This window comes from Ambystoma mexicanum, chromosome 13 (genome assembly GCF_040938575.1).
Source record: "Ambystoma mexicanum isolate Mex_15411 chromosome 13, UKY_AmexF1_1, whole genome shotgun sequence".
Classification (NCBI taxonomy): domain Eukaryota; kingdom Metazoa; phylum Chordata; class Amphibia; order Caudata; family Ambystomatidae; genus Ambystoma; species Ambystoma mexicanum.
Window position 1 is genome coordinate 723,092,008 of NC_090938.1, and position 18,869 is coordinate 723,110,876.

An 18,869-nucleotide genomic window follows, 5' to 3' on the forward strand; every position below is an offset into this window, starting at 1 on the left:
AATATTTTTGAGCGCACTATTCCATTAAAACTGTACTGTTTAACAAATATGCCTAATTGCTGTCAATAAATGAAATAAGTAAATAAATAATGGATTTTATCCCATGATTGTGCTCTCAAAAATGGTTTTCCAATCCTTCCAGAATGTGGGAATCTTCTGGTAATGGTTGGCTCTTTAATAGTTCCTGTAGTCTGCATAGATGAACAGGTGCGTTTAGGGTGAACAGGAGTAGCTACGATGGTGTCTTTATTTCTGGAGGCACCTCTAGTAGAAAGAGGATTAGACTCATTACCTGGAAGCCTGGTTCTGGCCCTCTTTTGGTGAGTTGTTAGGTGGAGACTTTGGTCTTATTTCCTTCTAATGGTAGAGTGTCATATTAGCCCTGATGCTTGATCACAAGGGTAGTAACTCTTGAGCTGGAATTAATCAAGCCAGGGTTGTTGGTGAGGCTGGATTGCCACTAAAATCAGAGTATTTAGTATGAGCATTTTTCTTATGTGCCTTCTTTTTGCTCTTTTTACTCTTCTTTTCTATGTGTTAACAGGTTCATTGGGGATTGAGCCCTCCTTTGACTCATTGTTGTCGATCACACAGTTATCCAGGACCGTGTTCTGTCATTATCGACCTTGCTGCTCCCTGTCTCTCTGTCTCTTACCTCTGCTTGTTTCTGCCTGCTCTGACCTCTGCTTGTTGCACCCTGTTTCTCACCTCTGGTTGTTGCTCCTTGTCCCTGTCTGTTATCTCTGCTTCTTTCTCTCTGTCTCTCCTCTCTGCTTGTTGCTCCCTGTCTCTCGTCTCTGCATGTTGCTCCCTGTCTCTCATCTCTGCGTGTTGCTCCCTATCTCTCCTCTGTGCCTCTTCCTCTTGTTCCTCCTGTGACTTCGTTTAACCTGCCCACCTCTCTTTCCATTCTGCCTGCTTCATTCTCCCTTTGTGTCTGTCTCCTCTGTGCCTCTCCCCTGTCTCTCGCCTCTCTGGCTCCCCATCTCTCCTCTCTGCCTTTTGCTCTTGGTCCCCCTGTTACTACCTCTCTCATAGCTGCCCCTCTCTCCACTCTGCCTCGGTGTCTCCTCTCTCCCTCTTGCTCATGTTCCTCCCATCTCTCTCTCTCCTACCTGTCTCTCTCTCTCCACTCTGCCTGCTTATTTCCCTTTGTCCTTGTTGCCTGCTGCTTTCTCTCTCTCTTCCACTCACTTTCTCTTCACATTTCCCTCTGGTCTCTCTTCATGTCCCTGTCACTCTCCCTACTCATCTCTCTCTTTGTACTCTGTCTCCTATCGTTTCTCTCGTCCTCACCACTGTGTATTTTGTTCTGTTTCTTCCTCTCCCGGTTCTGCTTGTCTTTCTCTCTTCTCTGCCTAGTTTTCCTCTCCCTCTCCTTTGTCTCTGCTTTTCTCTCTTGCTATGTTTTCTTTCTCTCACCTCCTGTCTCAACCCTTTACATCTCGATCTGCCCGTCTCTCTGCCTGTGTTTGTCTTTCTCTCGCCCTTTTTGTCTCCATAGCTCCTCCTTGCCTGTTGCTCTATTCATTTCTTGCTATCTTTATCTCTGCCTGCCTATCTTTCTTTCTTGCTGTGTTTCTCTCTGCCTATCTTTCTTTCTTGCTGTGTTTCTCTTTGCCTGCCTACCTTTCTTTTTTGCTATCTTTCCTCTGCATGCTCTCTGTCTTTCATTGTTGGTGTCTTTCCTTGTTGGTGTCTTTCCTTGTTGCTGTGTTTCGTTCTGCCTGTCATTCTTTTGTGCTGTTTTTTTCTTTCTTTCTTTCTTTCTTGCTGTGTTTCTCTCTGCCTGTCTGCCTTGCTATACTTCTTTCTTTTTTTATTAAAAAGAAAACAGTGTGTTTAGTTTATACAATAAACTTTTACACTACAATAAAATGACACCAGATACACATCATCATTCAGCAAGCAGAAAATTAAATGTTGCAAACATAACACGGTCACATTATGATTCCACAAACTAGAGGTATCCATTGAGCTGTCAAAGGCATAGATCCATTAGCACACAGATTTTGTATTCCTAGTCGAATCTAAGCTGTAACATAAATGTAAGGCTATCTACATTGTTAGGCATATGTCACACAGTCCTTGACCTGTCAGTGCCCTGTGGGCGGTGCCTCGACCTCCCACATCGCTCTCTAATCTGCTTCTCCCTGCCGCATTTTGTTTTTCAATTCCTCAAATATGAGTGCCAACCAACAGGGTAATTCATAGAATTTCGCAGAAAAGTGTCGCAATCGGCTGGCGCAGAGTGTCCGCGTGCGATTGACTGCGCCAGGCACGTGCGATAAAACCGATTTCCGCGCACAGCGTATTCATGGATTTCATGCTCCCAAACCAGCCGTGGCGCAGAGTATCGCAGCGACCCAGCAGCAGCGCCAGTAACGCCCCCAAGAACGCCCTCGCGCAAGGAAAAGCCAGCAAAATCGCTAAATCATCGCAAAGTGCTGCGCTAACCCTGGACCAGTTTACAGGGCAGCCAAACAAGGAACGCAAAGCGGGTAACGTGCATATCAGGGGTACACGTGAAGTCATACACGCGATTAGCCAGGGTACGTGTATTACAGGGGTACGCGGGAAGTTTAACACGCGATTGGCCAGGGTACGTGTATTACAGGGGTACGCGGGAAGTTTAACACGCGATTAGCCAGTGTAAGTGTATTACAGGGGTACACGTGAAGTCATACACGCGATTAGCCAGGGTACGTGTATTACATGGGTACGCGGGAAGTTCAACACGCGATTGGCCAGGGTACGTGTATTACAGGGGTCCGCGGGAAGTTCAACACGCGATTGGGCAGGGTACGTGTATTACAGGGGTACGCGGGAAGTCCAACACGCGATTGGACAGGGTACGTGTATTACAGGGGTACGCGGGAAGTATAACACGCGATTAGCCAGGGTAAGTGTATTACAGGGGTACGCGGGAAGTTCAACACGCGATTAGCCAGGGTACGTGTATTACAGGGGTACGCGGGAAGTTTAACACGCGATTGGCCAGGGTACGTGTATTACAGGGGTACGCGGGAAGTTTAACACGCGATTGGCCAGGGTACGTGTATTACAGGGGTACGCGGGAAGTCATACACGCGATTAGCCAGGGTACGTGTATTACAGGGGTCCGCGGGAAGTTTAACACGCGATTGGCCAGGGTACGTGTATTACAGGGGTCCGCGGGAAGTTCAACACGCGATTGGCCAGGGTACGTGTATTACAGGGGTACGCGGGAAGTCCAACACGCGATTGGACAGGGTACGTGTATTACAGGGGTACGCGGGAAGTTTAACACGCGATTGGCCAGGGTAAGTGTATTACAGGGGTACGCGGGAAGTTCAACACGCGATTAGCCAGGGTACGTGTATTACAGGGGTACGCGGGAAGTTTAACACGCGATTGGCCAGGGTACGTGTATTACAGGGGTACGCGGGAAGTTTAACACGCGATTGGCCAGGGTAAGTGTATTACAGGGGTACGCGGGAAGTTCAACACGCGATTAGCCAGGGTACGTGTATTACAGGGGTACGCGGGAAGTTTAACACGCCATTGGCCAGGGTACGTGTATTACAGGGGTACGCGGGAAGTTTAACACGCGATTGGCCAGGGTACGTGTACTTCTTGTCGTTTCACACGCGATTTACTTCACGGCGTTTCCAGTTCGTATTCCCTGTTACCTCTGACAGCTTTTTCTCTTTTTTCTCTTTTACTGGTTTACCTGGGCCTGTTCCCTCAAACAGTGTCCCCTTCTACTGTTGTCCTGTCTTCTCAGACAGCGTACACATCTTCTTTTGGCGGGGGTTTAGCCAGCCAAACGCGCTCATTCTTCACGCTCTTTTACCTGGCAGACGGTGAGTCACGCACGTATCCAACTTCTGTGCTTGCCCCGTGTGTTGCCTACCCCTTCAGAGGTCAATCTAGGCTGCGTGTGACACGCATACGTTCATTCTTGTGTTACTGGGTGCCACAGCGTAGTGCAGGTTTGTCTTTCTGCACACGTGGTCTAGGAGGGGTTGCGTGCACGTCATCTCCCTTTTTTGGGCCTCCTGTGCGTTGCGTGACCCGTCATCTTTCCCCAGGGGTTACAATCAGCCGTGCTAGAGCACTAGGGTACAATTACCATCTGGTACCCAACCCCTTTGACCCCCAATTGCCCAGGACAATTGTCTACAGCCACTCCCATACGCACATTAATATCAGTGCCATGGCTGGGAGGCGAGGATTCCGTAAGGGTGGCAAAGGTGGAAGAGCCACAAGTGGTGGCCGTGGTGGATCCGGTAGGGGACGTGGTCGTAACTTGCAGGGTGAGCCTGTCCCCCCATGTGTGGAGGACCAGTCAAGGGCACCCATCATCCCCCCCCTCCCCCTCCTCCCCCCCTCCCGTTGAGGCTGAAGTGGCTGACACCATCCATGCTCAGCCCTTGTTGGACCAGCCCATTGTGGCACCAGACCTGGCTGACTCCATGGCTGACTTCCAGGTCAGCAGGGCTACGACACGTGCGCTGGTGCACGTTGATGCCATCATGCCACGTGGATCTGGGGCTGCAAGGTCATCTACTGCACCAAGGAGGCAGGGCGGAGTGGCTGCAGGGGCAGCTGCGGCTCCATCCACCCCAGCCCTCACACACCCAGCCAGGACAGTGTCGGTCCTAGTCCATGCTGCTGACATTCCCCCTGACACCATCACACTCGAGCCAATGCCTGCACCAACTCCCATGCTGAGTGTGCAATCCCACACTCCTGATACAGAGTCCACCAGGGCTCCTGCCCCTAGTGTCCAGAGCGGCGCAGGACACTCAGGATCACCACCACCTTCCAAGCGGAAGAGGAAGAGTGCTCGTCCGGCACAGGCTGATGCCCCAGACACGGCTACACAGTCCGGCCCGTCCAGGAAGCCCAGCTTCACGGATGACGAACTGAATGCACTTGTCGAGTATGTGTCCGGACATGACAACGAGATGGTCATTGTTGCAGGATCCAAGACCACACCTGCGCAACGCCAGGCACACTGGCAGACCGTTGCGGACATCGTAAGTGCCCTTGGAATCGTGAGGCGCACAGCCAATGATTGCTATAAGCGCTGGAATGACCTAAAGCGCAGGGCAAAGAGTAAGCTGGCCTCAAGTCATGCCGCAACTCTAGTGACTGGAGGTGGGTCTCCAGTAGTAGACATGGAACTCACTCCACATGAGTCAGTCGCTGGGACCTACGTCACGGAGGAACAGATCCAAGGCGTGGGAGATCTGGCTGATTACGAGGCATTGTCCGGTGAGTGCACATGCATGTGTGTGTCATACATGTGCATGGTGTGTGTGTGAGGGCTTCTGTTTGGGTGCCAGGAGAGAGTGTGTGGGCCTCAGTCGTATGGGTCAGCCATGTGCTTCATGCAATACTTCCTGCGCAGCTGCATTTGGCCATAGCAGTATCCCTTCTGCCAACAGTAGACATCTAGCACAACTGCACGCCAGTTGCCCTTGAAGTGTCACCTTGACACAACAGATTTGCTTATTTTTCACTGTTCATTCAGTCAGTTTGTCTGCATTCCACCACTTTCACTAGGCATGTCGCTGTCCACTAGTCACATGTCTGACATGGGTATGGTAAAGGGGAGTGACTTTGTTACCTGGATATCATTTGTACACACATGTCCCTGTGCAATTTGACCATTACAGACTGGCAGCTCCAGGTGAAAAATCTGACCTGTTAGAATCAGAAAAGCTATTACATGCGGGAACTGGACTGAATGAATAGGTGCTGCCCTCCTCTCCATCTTCACTCAATAGCAATGGTACATGCCATCTGTGTGATGGCATGTGTGTTTCACCTGCCAATCACAGGCCAATGTGTGATGCCACTGCCAGGCAGCATGCAGAAAAATGTACATCTTCCATCTTGGTGTCATCAGTGTGTGCCGTTTGCCTGCACTTCATAAGCAGTGAGGGTGCATGCATGGGAGGGTTTTAGTCATGTGGGACATGTCAATCAAGTACTGGTTCTCTTGCTTCTCAGCCCTCAATGTGTGCCATGGTGCTAATGCCTGTTTCCATTACTTTGTTTTCATGTCTTTGCAGGGGAAGACGCACCTGATACTGCTGGGGTTGTGGAGATGGTGCAGACCCAGGAGGTGTCCCAGGGCCGACCAACCACCAGTGAGGGACGTGGTGTGGTGGTGGGGGAGAACCCACAAGTGCTGCAGGTCGTGCTCTCAAGGGGTGTCTCTGGCTGCACCTCCCCCGAGCTGTACTCAGGTGTTAATTCGGATGAGACCTACGTGCCGTCGCTGGTGAGTGTTCCAGGGAGGGATTCTGTTCTGTCTCACCCACCTGCACCAGGGTCAGTACCCTCCATGGGGATGTCAGTGTTGGCAGCTACGCCTTTGGTGGTTACGGATGCAGGGTCACACTCCGCGACATCTGATCCTGTTCCTGGGCCAGCAGATCAGAGGGGGAATGCAGTCCTGCAGCCTCAGGCAGTGCCGGCACAGCAAGGCGCAGTTCGCCTTGCCCCAGACAGGTGTGGTGCCCGCCGACGTGGTGGCCGTACGCCACCTGGCAATACCGCATGGGAGCAATCCATTTACGGTATGGCTACCCAACAGGCTGCATCATCCGAGATGATGGCTCAGGCCATGGATAGGGTGGCCACTTCCATTGTCCCCCCAGAAAGGCTGATGGAGCGACTAGAGCAGGCAACTGACTCCATCTGCCAGTCACACAGGGAGGACATGTTGGGGTCCAACAGGGACAGGCGGGCGGCACTGGCGACTCTGCAGGAGTCCCAGGGCCACAGGGAAGCCCTGAGGCAGGAGCTCCTACACCTCAGGACGACTCTTGTTGAGCTTGAGGCTTCCACACACCAAAGGACAGAACAGCAGCTGGAGCGTCTCACCCGTACGCTCTCAGCTGAGATGCAGGCAACGAGGGCGGAGGTCCGGGCATCCCGTGAGTTGTTGCATGGGGACCTCCGCACACTCATCCTCCAGAACCAGACCTACCACACCCGCATGCTTGCAGCCATGGAGGAGCAGACTAGGGCCTTGCGTGGGCTGCCTCCCATAGTGCAACCACCTCCGGATGCAGCTGCACAGGGTGATAATAGCGACAGCAGTGACACTCCCACAATAGGGTAGCCGTGTGGGCCATGAGCCCATGGAGGTGTTTTATTTTCCCAGGATCCACGCAGGTGGGTTCTGGTGTGCATCCTGTCCTCGGACCTCCTGGGTGGCCTCCCCAACCCCCCCGGGCCCATCAATGGCCATTTTTGATTTTTTCTTATTTTCATTTTTATTTTGATTTCTTTTATTCCCAATTTTTTTGGGAGGATCTGTTGGCTCCGATCTGTTGGCTCCGATCTGTTGGCTCCGATCTGTTGGCTCCGATCTGTTGGCTCCGATCTGTTGGCTCCGATCTGTTGGCTCCGATCTGTTGGCTCCGATCTGTTGGCTCCGATCTGTTGGCTCCGATCTGTTGGCTCCGATCTGTTGGCTCCGATCTGTTGGCTTCCGTGGTTCCTGTGGGCATACGCTGCATTGTGGCTGGGCACATGCAGGCTTGTAATGTATTTGGTTCAGATGCTTGGGTTTGAGTCACACACACCCCTCCTGCTTCCCGTTTCCATGGGCTTGCAAAGGGTGTGCCCAAGTGACAGTGAATTACACAGTGACGTTGGACTCCCATGAACTGTGTGGCCAGTCTGTAGTCAATACTGTGTATACATTCCTAGTGCATATTGCTGTTGTGTTGTACACTGCATGTTGCATTGATGTGTAACTCTTCTTCTGTGTCTACCTCCCAATTTGCAGGTCCCTTCCTCAAGTCCACACAAGGACCTCTAGTCTGGCGATGGGGACCATGTTGGCAGCAGTGCACCTACAACTCTACATGGCGCCAACACTGCACAGTTGGTAGTGGTGGGAGTGCAGGCATTTCCAGGTGGTGAGTGGTGAGACTACTAATATGTTACATTTTTTATGTCATGTTAATGGTACTACGTGCTCAAGTATGTTGTTTGTCCGGCATTGCTGTGTGCATTTCAGGTGTTGCAGGTTTCTAATAGTGCCACTGTACATAGTGAGAGTGATGTCATGTTGTGGGGATCACTTTGTTTACCTGCAATTAGCATGACATGGCACGGTGTGTCGTGTGGCAGTGCTGGTGTTGGGTTGGCTGACATGGCACTGTCCTCTTGTTGCATTTTGCAAGTGGGTATTCATTTTAGCTGCTTCAATGTGTAACTTCACAAAACTGCATTGGTGGTGTCTGTGTGGGTAGGGATGCACACATTGTGACACTTCCAGGTGAACAATCTCAGGCTGACATGGAATTCCCGGTTCATTCTCCACACATTCAGGATCAGTGTCAGGTTGAGTCATCATTGATTGTCAGATGGAATGTGCCAGGGCAGTGTGCACTCCACAGGGGTGTGATTTCTATGTGAAGTAATTAGCCACTAGCTGTGTACGGGCTGCCTCCCCCCGTGCCCTTTCCCCTCCCATGCGCAGCGGCTGTGCATGTGGTTGGGGATGTGGGGCCACCACCATGTCCACGGCCAGGCCCCGGCGTGTTGCAACGTTGTGCAGGACACATGCTGCCACTATGATCCTGCACACTACTGGGGGAGCGTATAACAGCTGCCCGCCAGAACGGTCAAGGGAGCGAAAGCGTGACTTCAGCACTCCGAATGTGCGCTCCACTATGCCCCTGGTTGTAATGTGGGCTGTGTTAAATCTTACCTGGGGTGGCGTGGTGGGGTTCCGAATTGGCGTCATCATGTGGGGGCTGAGAGGGTAGGCACTGTCCCCTGTGGAGGTGGGGATTGGTATCATTGGTGAGGTTGTGACCTTGCTCAGTATCCAACATGCATGCATGTGCAGTGGCATACATACTCACCAAGCAGCCATGTATCGCCATGCCGCCCAGCTTCTAGGTCCCGGCTTAGGGTGGACATTCGGTAAATGAAGCTGTCGTGGGTGGAGCCGGGATAGTTGGCATATACTGAGGTGATGATTCCCTTGGCATTACATGCTACCTGCACGTTGATGGAATGCCAGTGCTTGCGGTTCCTATAGATGTGCTCAGATGCCCTGGGGGGACGTAGAGCCACATGGGTGCAGTCGATGGCACCTAGCACTTTGGGGAATCGTGCCACTGCGTAAAAATCCAGGGCGGCAGCATGCCTTTCTGCAGGTGTTCTGGGCAGGTATATGTGCCTGCGGACTGATGGGCGTGCAGTCATGATGTTCAAGACCTGGTGTAGGCAGCGTGACTGGGTGGCCTGTGACACCCCACCCACTATGGCACTTGTCCGCTGAAATGATCCAGTGGCTAAGAAGTGCAGTACATTGAGGACCTTCTCCAGGGGGCTGAGTGCTTGGGAGCACAGGGTGGGTGATGTGAGGTCATCCTCCCACTCAGTCACCAGGTCCAGTATGATGTGTGGTGGAAACCTGTACCTCCCATACACCTGGTCATCAGGCATCCCGAAAAGGCTGGTTCTGGGTGTGAATATTCTGGCCCTGACTATCCTCCTCCTCCTCCTTTGGTAGCCCACTGCCACTGCTGCTAGGAACGGTATGTTCATCCTGGCGTCTGAGCTTGTTATTGTTAGAGACCGCGATTTATGCTTAGCGCGTGTTCTAGGCGAGCGTGTGACCCGCGCAGCCCTGGAATCCTGTTGCCAGTCCAATAGCGTGTGGAAATTCACACGCACCACGGGATACAGCGTGTGACCCGCGCAGCCCTGGAATCCTGTTCCCAGTCCAATAGCGTGTGGAAATTCACACGCACCACGGGATACAGGTTCGCTGACGTACTTGCGTGTGTAAGTGGCCGCGCACCCATTAAATACACGTACATAGGCCAATTGCGTGTACGCGCACTTTTGTCCAATTACACGCGATGACACTCTGACGTGCAGTATCTCCACGTGTGCCCCGTCATCACGTCCTGAGTGGGGAACACCCGTGCGGGTCACGTCACAGACGCGCTTACGCGCTGAGGGACTCTGGTCCAATCGAATCGCGTATGCGTGCTGACGCGCTTACGCGCTAAGGGCCTTTCCTCGGATTTCACGCTGACGTGCAGGATTTTCACGTGCCAAATCACTCCGTATCAAGCTGGCCACGCGAAAACACACGGAAGCCCACGCTCCTGCCCAGAAGGCCGAGTTACTGCCCCCCAGTGCCCCGAGCAGCCTCCCACGTGCCATCTGCTGCTGCCTGCCTGCCTGCCTGCTGCCACCGTGCCCTGCCATTTGGTGCCTGCACATCAGCCATCTGCAGGGGTCCAGTTGCTGTGTCCACCCCTGCTGGAACTGAAGACTCCCGACTGGTATTACATCGCTCCACAGCCCAGCCCCAGGACCCAGTTGCCCACCCACACCTGCCTCTGGGGTTGCCATGTCGGGCACTTCCACATCTGGCACCAGTGGCAACCCCAGGCCAGAGGGGCAGAGGGGCACCAGCTTCACTGTCACCGAAGTTGGTGTCCTGGTGGAGCATGTCCTGGGGCAGTATGATGCCCTCTTTGGATCGTCCCGCGCCAGCAAGGAAGGACGGCAGAGGATCTGGGCCGACTGTGTGGTTGCCATCAACGCGGAGGGGGTGGCAACCCGCGACGTCCTGAAGATCAAGAAGCGCTGGGAGGACTTGAGGTCCAGGACCCTTGTGAAGGCCCGGCGCCTCGTGGAGGGGGGCCGGGGCCGCATGAGTACCATCCAGATGAGGGTCCTGGAACGCGTACGCCCAGCGCTCCACGCCCAGATCCTTGAGAGGGAGGCCCGTCTGGAGTTGAGCGGTAAGTGTCCATGCATTACTGTGTGAGACAGGGCATGTTGCGGTGTGCTGGTTCTATGATACTTGCCTGTATGTGTGCCATTGCCCATGTATGCATGTATGTGTGCAGGGACATCATGGTAATGCATGTGCCACCAGTGATGTGTGATGCACATGGTTGTTGCATGTGTTGAAATGCCGCATGGGGAGCCCTGATCAGATTATGAACATGAGAGCATGCCAGTCTCTGTACCTGAACATGGGTGGGGGTGAGGGATGGGTGCTGATGCCAGGTACATATATGGTAGCCATGTCTGTGTGCCTGACCTGCGTGTCTGTGACTTGTGCATGCCATGGATGCATGACACATGTGTGTGACAATGCAGAGATTCAGTAAAGCAGCAAAATTACCCTTGTATCCGCTGTGTTTGTTGTGTTTGGGGCCAGATGGATGTGACTGAGGTGATGTGTGTGCATGTGATGGGCATGAGCCATGATGCATGTGAGTTACATATCATTGAATGTTTCAAGAGTCCATTGGACATGCATGGGAATGTCCATGGCATGCACCATGCCTGTTCCTGTGTGTGTTTTGCCTGGACTGGCCCATGTGTTGTGGAGGGACATGATGGAAGTGTACTTTGACAGTGGTGCTCATCTGCTATTGCTTCCTGTCTAGGGGACCATTGTACAGTGCCCTGATGCTTGTGTTCTTTGTCTCCCTCTACGCAGCGGCTAGTGAAGAAGAGGGCGGAGACGGCGCTGTGGAGCAAGGCGGCGGGGATGCCCCCACGGCTGCAGCGGAAGGGGTGGGTGAGCCCCCACAGGGGCCTGCTACGGTGGGAGACGGTGAGGAGCCATCCAGGTTGGTGGTTTGCACAGAGGAGGAGGAGGCCGCCACTGGGGCACACATGGGGCCTGGTGGGGGCATCCCTGCTGGTGCAAGTGGTGCAGTCCAGGGCCAGGGGCAGGAGGCAGCACAGGTCACCGTGGAGGGGCCTGTGCATGTCGCTGTCCCTGACCCTGTGAGTGCACCACCATGCACCAGCAGGGATGCCCCGTCCCAGGCCTGTCCGCAGGTAGAGGGGATGTCCATGTCACCTGACTCCCCTCCACCTGCGGACGTGGGAACCCCTGGCCGTGCGGAGAAGGTCCTGATTGGGGTCGCGTTGCGCACGGCTGCGATTCGTGATGCCGTGCGTGCTTCCCGGGAGGAGCACGCACGCCATCACGAAGTGCACCGTGCCGACGTGGCCCAATTGGGATCGGCCATGTTCGGGGGTTTCCTGCATGTGTTGCCCAATGTGGCGGCCCTCTCCTCCTCTGTGCAGGCTATCCACCAGTCGTTCTCCTTGCCGTCTTCCAGCCCAGATGCCACCAGGGCCCCCTGTGGACCTGCCCCGACCAATGCAGCCAGCTCGGTGGGGATCCCATCCCTGCCACAGTCGGGAGTCAGAGATCCAGCAGGGGTGGACACCAGAGCAACTGGACCCCAGCAGATGGAGGATGTGACGGCATCATCGGGCAGGGCACATGCACGACGGCGTCGGTGGTTTCCATCAGCCTGGATGCCGTCGTGCTGGCACAGGCAGTTGCGTCGGAGGCAGCAGCAGGCTCAACGTGGGAGGCATCATGGCTCGGGGCCATCAACATCAGGGGTGCAGGCATCGGCCGGAGGGCAGGAGAACCCTGGAATGGGAGTGGCTTCCGTGTGGGAGAGGTTGTGCCAGCGGATAGGTGCGGAGCGGCAGCGGGCAGAGGAGGAACGGCTCACGATGGTCAGGGCGGAGGACTCCATGCGGAGGGCGCTGAGGCGAGCTGAGTGCCTCGAGGGTCTTCGCAGGGAGTTTGAGATTGACACTGCGTTATCCCTGCGGGACCTCGGGGCCAGGGAACATGCCCGCCTCCAAGCCATTGAGCAGGAGTTCGAGGATGCCCTGGCCCATGACAACAACCAGTGAGCCGTCCAAATAGCCCGCTGCCTTTGTATATAGTTGTATAGTTAGGGTTAGGTTTCCTTTGTTTTTTTGAATTTTTTTTGGGTTGCGATTGGACAATGCACCACTTTTTTGTATATAGTTCCCTTTTTTGTTAGTAGTCAGTTAGGTTACATTTGGTAGGGCTCATGGACCCAGGATTATCTTCTTGATTGGCTTATTTTATTTTTTCATTATTTTTTCATGGACATTCATCTTGTTTTGTTTGATTTGCTTTGTGTTTTTTCTTATTTGCTGTTCAATACATAATAATTTTTTTTAATCTTCAATGTGTCGTATCATCTCATTGCTTTCAGGCATGTCATGTTGGGTGTTTTGTCATTCACTTGCAGCCATTGTGTGTGACAGACATGTGTTAAATTGCATTATTTACATTGGGGGTGTAACATGTAAATGCCTTTGATATGTGGGTGGGTGTGATAGTTGGTTGGGCCTTTTGGCAGGGGAGGATGGCCATTACGGACATGATTGGGGAATGTTGGGACCCAGGTGCAGGGGGGCATGGATTGGACATGGGTGGGGGCCTGCTGGCAGGTGCCCCACAGTGCTGGGGGGTGGGGGTGGTGAGAGACATGAGTTGGACATGGGTGGGGGCCTGCTGGCAGGTGCCCCACAGTGCTGGGGGGTGGGGGTGCAGGGGGACATGAGTGGGGGCCTGGTGGAGGTTGAGCCTGCACTGCTGGGGGGTGGGGGTGGTGGGAGACATGAGTGGGGGCCTGGTGGAGGGTGACCCTGCACTGCTGGGGTGTGGGGGTGATGGGAGACATGAGTGGGGGCCTGGTGGAGGGTGACCCTGGTGGCTGGGGGGTGGGGGTGATAGGGGACATGAGTGGGGGCCTGGTGGAGGGTGACCCTGGTGGCTGGGGGGTGGGGGTGGTGGGAGACATGAGTTGGACATGGGTGGGGGCCTGCTGGCAGGTGCCCCACAGTGCTGGGGGGTGGGGGTGCAGGGGGACATGAGTGGGGGCCTGGTGGAGGTTGAGCCTGCACTGCTGGGGGGTGGGGGTGGTGGGAGACATGAGTGGGGGCCTGGTGGAGGGTGACCCTGCACTGCTGGGGTGTGGGGGTGATGGGAGACATGAGTGGGGGCCTGGTGGAGGGTGACCCTGGTGGCTGGGGGGTGGGGGTGATAGGGGACATGAGTGGGGGCCTGGTGGAGGGTGACCCTGGTGGCTGGGGGGTGGGGGTGGTGGGAGACATGAGTTGGACATGGGTGGGGGCCTGCTGGCAGGTGCCCCACAGTGCTGGGGGGTGGGGGTGCAGGGGGACATGAGTGGGGGCCTGGTGGAGGTTGAGCCTGCACTGCTGGGGGGTGGGGGTGGTGGGAGACATGAGTGGGGGCCTGGTGGAGGGTGACCCTGGTGGCTGGGGTTTGGGGGTGGTGGGTGACATGAGTTGGACATGGGTGGGGGCCTGCTGGCAGGTGCCCCACAGTGCTGGGGGGTGGGGGTGCAGGGGGACATGAGTGGGGGCCTGGTGGAGGTTGAGCCTGCACTGCTGGGGGGTGGGGGTGGTGGGAGACATGAGTGGGGGCCTGGTGGAGGGTGACCCTGCACTGCTGGGGTGTGGGGGTGATGGGAGACATGAGTGGGGGCCTGGTGGAGGGTGACCCTGGTGGCTGGGGGGTGGGGGTGATAGGGGACATGAGTGGGGGCCTGGTGGAGGGTGACCCTGGTGGCTGGGGGGTGGGGGTGGTGGGGGACATGAGTTGGACATGGGTGGGGGACTGCTGGCATGTGCCCCACAGTGCTGGGGGGTGGGGGTGCAAGGGGACATGTGTTGGTGTTCATTAGTTCAAGGAGACATGTGCCTTTGCTGGGGGGCATGCCCATGTTGGGTGGGCTGTCTGCGGGACATGACCAGGGATGCAGGGTAGTCCCCTGTGGTGTGGGCTGCCTGCAGGGGCCGTGGAGGGTGTACAGGGTACACCTGGGAGGACCCACACTGTGAAATCACATGTGGGACTCCCCGGCACCCCTGAAATACACGTACCGTGCAGAAATCGCGTGTGAAACTTCCCGCGCACCCCTGAAATACACGCGCCCAGGCTATTCGCGTGTGAAACTTCCCGCGAACCCCTGGAATACACGTAGCCCGCTCCCCCAGGCCCGATCGCGTGAGGAACTTCCCGCGCACCCCTCAAATTCACGCGCCCAGGCTATTCGCGTGTAAAACTTCCCGCGCACCCCTGAAATACACGCGCCCAGGCTATTCACGTGTGGAACTTCCCGCGCACCCCTGAAATACACGCGCCCAGGCTATTCACGTGTGGAACTTCCCGCGAACCCCTGAAATACACGCGCCCAGGCTATTCGCGTGTGGAACTTCCCGCGAACACCTGTAATACACGTAGCCCGCTCCCCCAGGCCCGATCGCGTGTGAAACTTCCCGCGAACCCCTGAAATACACGTAGCCCGCTCCCCCAGGCCCGATCGCGTGAGGAACTTCCCGCGCACCCCTCAAATTCACGCGCCCAGGCTATTCGCGTGTGGAACTTCCCGCGAACCCCTGAAATACACGTAGCCCGCTCCCCCAGGCCCGATCGCGTGAGGAACTTCCCTCGCACCCCTCAAATTCACGCGCCCAGGCTATTCGCGTGTAAAACTTCCCGCGCACCCCTGAAATACACGCGCCCAGGCTATTCACGTGTGGAACTTCCCGCCAACCCCTGAAATACACGCGCCCAGGCTATTCACGTGTGGAACTTCCCGCGCACCCCTGAAATACACGCGCCCAGGCTATTCACGTGTGGAACTTCCCGCGAACCCCTGAAATACACGCGCCCAGGCTATTCGCGTGTGGAACTTCCCGCGAACACCTGTAATACACGTAGCCCGCTCCCCCAGGCCCGATCGCGTGTGAAACTTCCCGCGAACCCCTGAAATACACGTAGCCCGCTCCCCCAGGCCCGATCGCGTGAGGAACTTCCCGCGCACCCCTCAAATTCACGCGCCCAGGCTATTCGCGTGTGGAACTTCCCGCGAACCCCTGAAATACACGTAGCCCGCTCCCCCAGGCCCGATCGCGTGAGGAACTTCCCGCGCACCCCTCAAATTCACGCGCCCAGGCTATTCGCGTGTAAAACGTCCCGCGCACCCCTGAAATACACGCGCCCAGGCTATTCACGTGTGGAACTTCCCGCGAACCCCTGAAATACACGCGCCCAGGCTATTCGCGTGTGGAACTTCCCGCGAACCCCTGTAATACACGTAGCCCGCTCCCCCAGGCCCGATCGCGTGAGGAACTTCACGCGAACCCCTGTAATACACGTAGCCCGCTCCCCCAGGCCCGATCGCGTGAGGAACTTCCCGCGCACCCCTCAAATTCACGCGCCCAGGCTATTCGCGTGTGGAACTTCCCGCGAACCCCTGTAATACACGTAGCCCGCTCCCCCAGGCCCGATCGCGTGTGGAACTTCCCGCGAACCCCTGTAATACACGTAGCCCGCTCCCCCAGGCCCGATCGCGTGTGGAACTTCACGCGAACCCCTGAAATACACGTAGCCCGCTCCCCCAGGCCCGATCGCGTGAGGTACTTCACGCGAAGCCCTGTAATACACGTAGCCCGCTCCCCCAGGCCCGATCGCGTGAGGAACTTCACGCGAACCCCTGTAATACACGTAGCCCGCTCCCCCAGGCCCGATCGTGTGAGGAACTTCACGCGAACCCCTGTAATACACGTAGCCCGCTCCCCCAGGCCCGATCGTGTGAATTACTTCACGCGAACCCCTGTGATGCACGTACCCTGCAAATCGCGTGTGACACTTCCCGCGCACCCGGTATACATGCACACGTATTTTTTGTCAGCGGGTGTCCGTGTTTGTGGGTACCCCTTAGCACGTCATTTTTCCTGGAGGGCCACAGTATGGGACATTCATCATGGCAGTATATAGGTGCTATTTGTTGGCGCACCTTTTGGCGCACATTTCTTACAGCCGCAGAGACGCTACCGCCTCCTTTCTTGTGGCGGTCGTGTTTGTGCCTGTGCGCTGGTTTGAGCGTGCGCTTTTTTCCCCTATTCTATTCCATGAATACGTGTTGTAGGCGAGCGTGTGGGCGTTCCGCGCACTTGTGCCCTGTACTTCCCCCGTGACGCCCACGTTTTGGCAAGTTGTTCCCCATTCCGAGTGTTACGCCCGTGTTCCGCCTACTTTTATTGCGTGCGCCGCGCTATGTGCGAATTTCGCTGTGGCCTGTGCGATTTTCGCTGTGACCTGGCGCACGCTGTTAGATGGCCTGTGCGCCAACGTGCGCCAACGTGCGCCGCGCACTTTTTTTTCGCACATCCGCTGGTTTTCTCGCGCACGGCCTTCCATGAATCGACGTGCGCTGCTTTTCGTGCGATTTTCGCACGTTCACTGCGATTTTCGCTATTCCACTGCGAATCGCACGTTTTTGCCCACTTGCGCCGCGCTAATTATTCCATGAATCGGCCTGCAAGTCGTTAGGGCTATTATTAGACTCTCATTTGTAGTCGTCATCAGCCTTACCGAAAGGTTGTCTGACAATACCCGGGAGATCAAGTGGATGAAAACTTCCAGGAGACGGGATCTTTTCCCTTGAAATGCCAAGCATTCCAAGACCAAGTGAAACGGGGATTCAATTGGAGCTAGGCCACAGGCGCTACAGCCTCGCGTTTCCCTACAAATCTGACGTTTTGACCCCACGACTTCCATCGTTGGGGAAAGTATTCAGACAAAATCTTAGATATAAATTTTGTATATATGATTTTAACTCATTTGACGGGATACGTAGGTGTTGGTTGTTTTTATATAAGTGTAACCTGCCAAGATCCTGATAATCGGATATTCGAATGTATTGTGTCTTCCAACATATTCCTCATCTATGACATGTAATGTCCACAGCTGTGCTGCTTCAGAAATGTTTTCTGCAGAAGACGCCCTTGCGTCGATGGCGTTGGGTCGATGTCCCTCGAAGGCCTCTGTCGAAGGTGACGTCATCGGTTGTTATAAGTAGGACGCACAGCGCCCGTAGCCTCAGTTCTGTTTTTTCCACAAACATCTTTGCTTCGAGAACTCAGCGCGCCTCATGTCTTCTACTATGTCTTCTTCTTCCACCCCGATGACCCTGCATTCTGGCTTCAAGAAATGTCGGGACTGCGGGTCCAGGATGTCCATCACTGACCCGCACCTGCTTGTGGTGCCTGGGTACGGCCCACGCCACGGACGACTGCTCAAAGTGTCAATCGTTGACTGCCAAGGCCTTGCGGGAGCATAAGGGCAAATTGAAGGTAGGCCGTGTTTCCCAACCCTGTAAATCGAAATCGACTGGACTGTCGACTGACGAGTCGAGAGAGGACTCTCCTTGTGGGAAGAAGTCCAGGAGATCTAGGCCCCAGAGTGGTTCACGCCACTCTTCCTCTTCGTCGAGGCGGTCTCAGAAGCGGCGTCACTGTTAGCCTTCCCCGTCCTCGTCGGATGACGACTACCCGAAGAAGGAGGCCTGCCCCACTAAATCCTCTACCCCTGAAGAAATGGGAGTCTTTTCGGGAGCAAATGTTGCAGATTTTCCAATCTCTGGGCACAGTTCCGTCCGCGCCTTCTGTTGAAGCCGGCAGGGAACGGTCTCGGTCCGATACTCGTGCGCCCTCGGGTACTCAGCGCGATAACCATCGGGAGCCGTTGAGGCCCCTTTCGGACAAGGCATCGGGGGATCGCCAGAGACGTTCCAGGTTGCGGTCTTCGTCACCAGTGAAACCATAGAACCCTGTGAAGTTGTCGAAGACTGTATCGACACCATCAGCGCTGTGTCCGTCGAGTGAGTCTGTTGGGTCTTTACCCCCGGTCAGGCCTTCGAAACTTTTGGCGTCGACGTCGACAGCGTCGATGCTGTCAGTGCCTATTGGCCATAATTTGCCAATGAAAGCTCCTGTGGCTGTTGATCCTCCAAGGTAGGCTCTGTCTAAATCTGTAAAGCCTGTCCCTGATAAGAGGTGTACTCCTCTCCCTAGGAAGGAGTTCTTTCAGTCTCTCCAGAATATCTTTGAAGAGGAGGAGAGGTCTGAGGAGGAGGTTGCCCCTTTTGGTCTTCCTTATAGGACGCCTATTTTATTTTATTTATTTATTAAATTTGTTATACGCCCAGACC

General features: G+C 55.2%; 1 protein-coding gene across 5 annotated transcripts in view; it reads left to right on the top strand.

Moving 5' to 3' along the window:
* The window catches only part of LOC138521808 (E3 ubiquitin-protein ligase TRIM39-like), a 915,506-nt gene that overhangs the window by 813,378 nt on the left and 83,259 nt on the right, over positions 1-18,869 (top strand). The window lies entirely within an intron of this gene.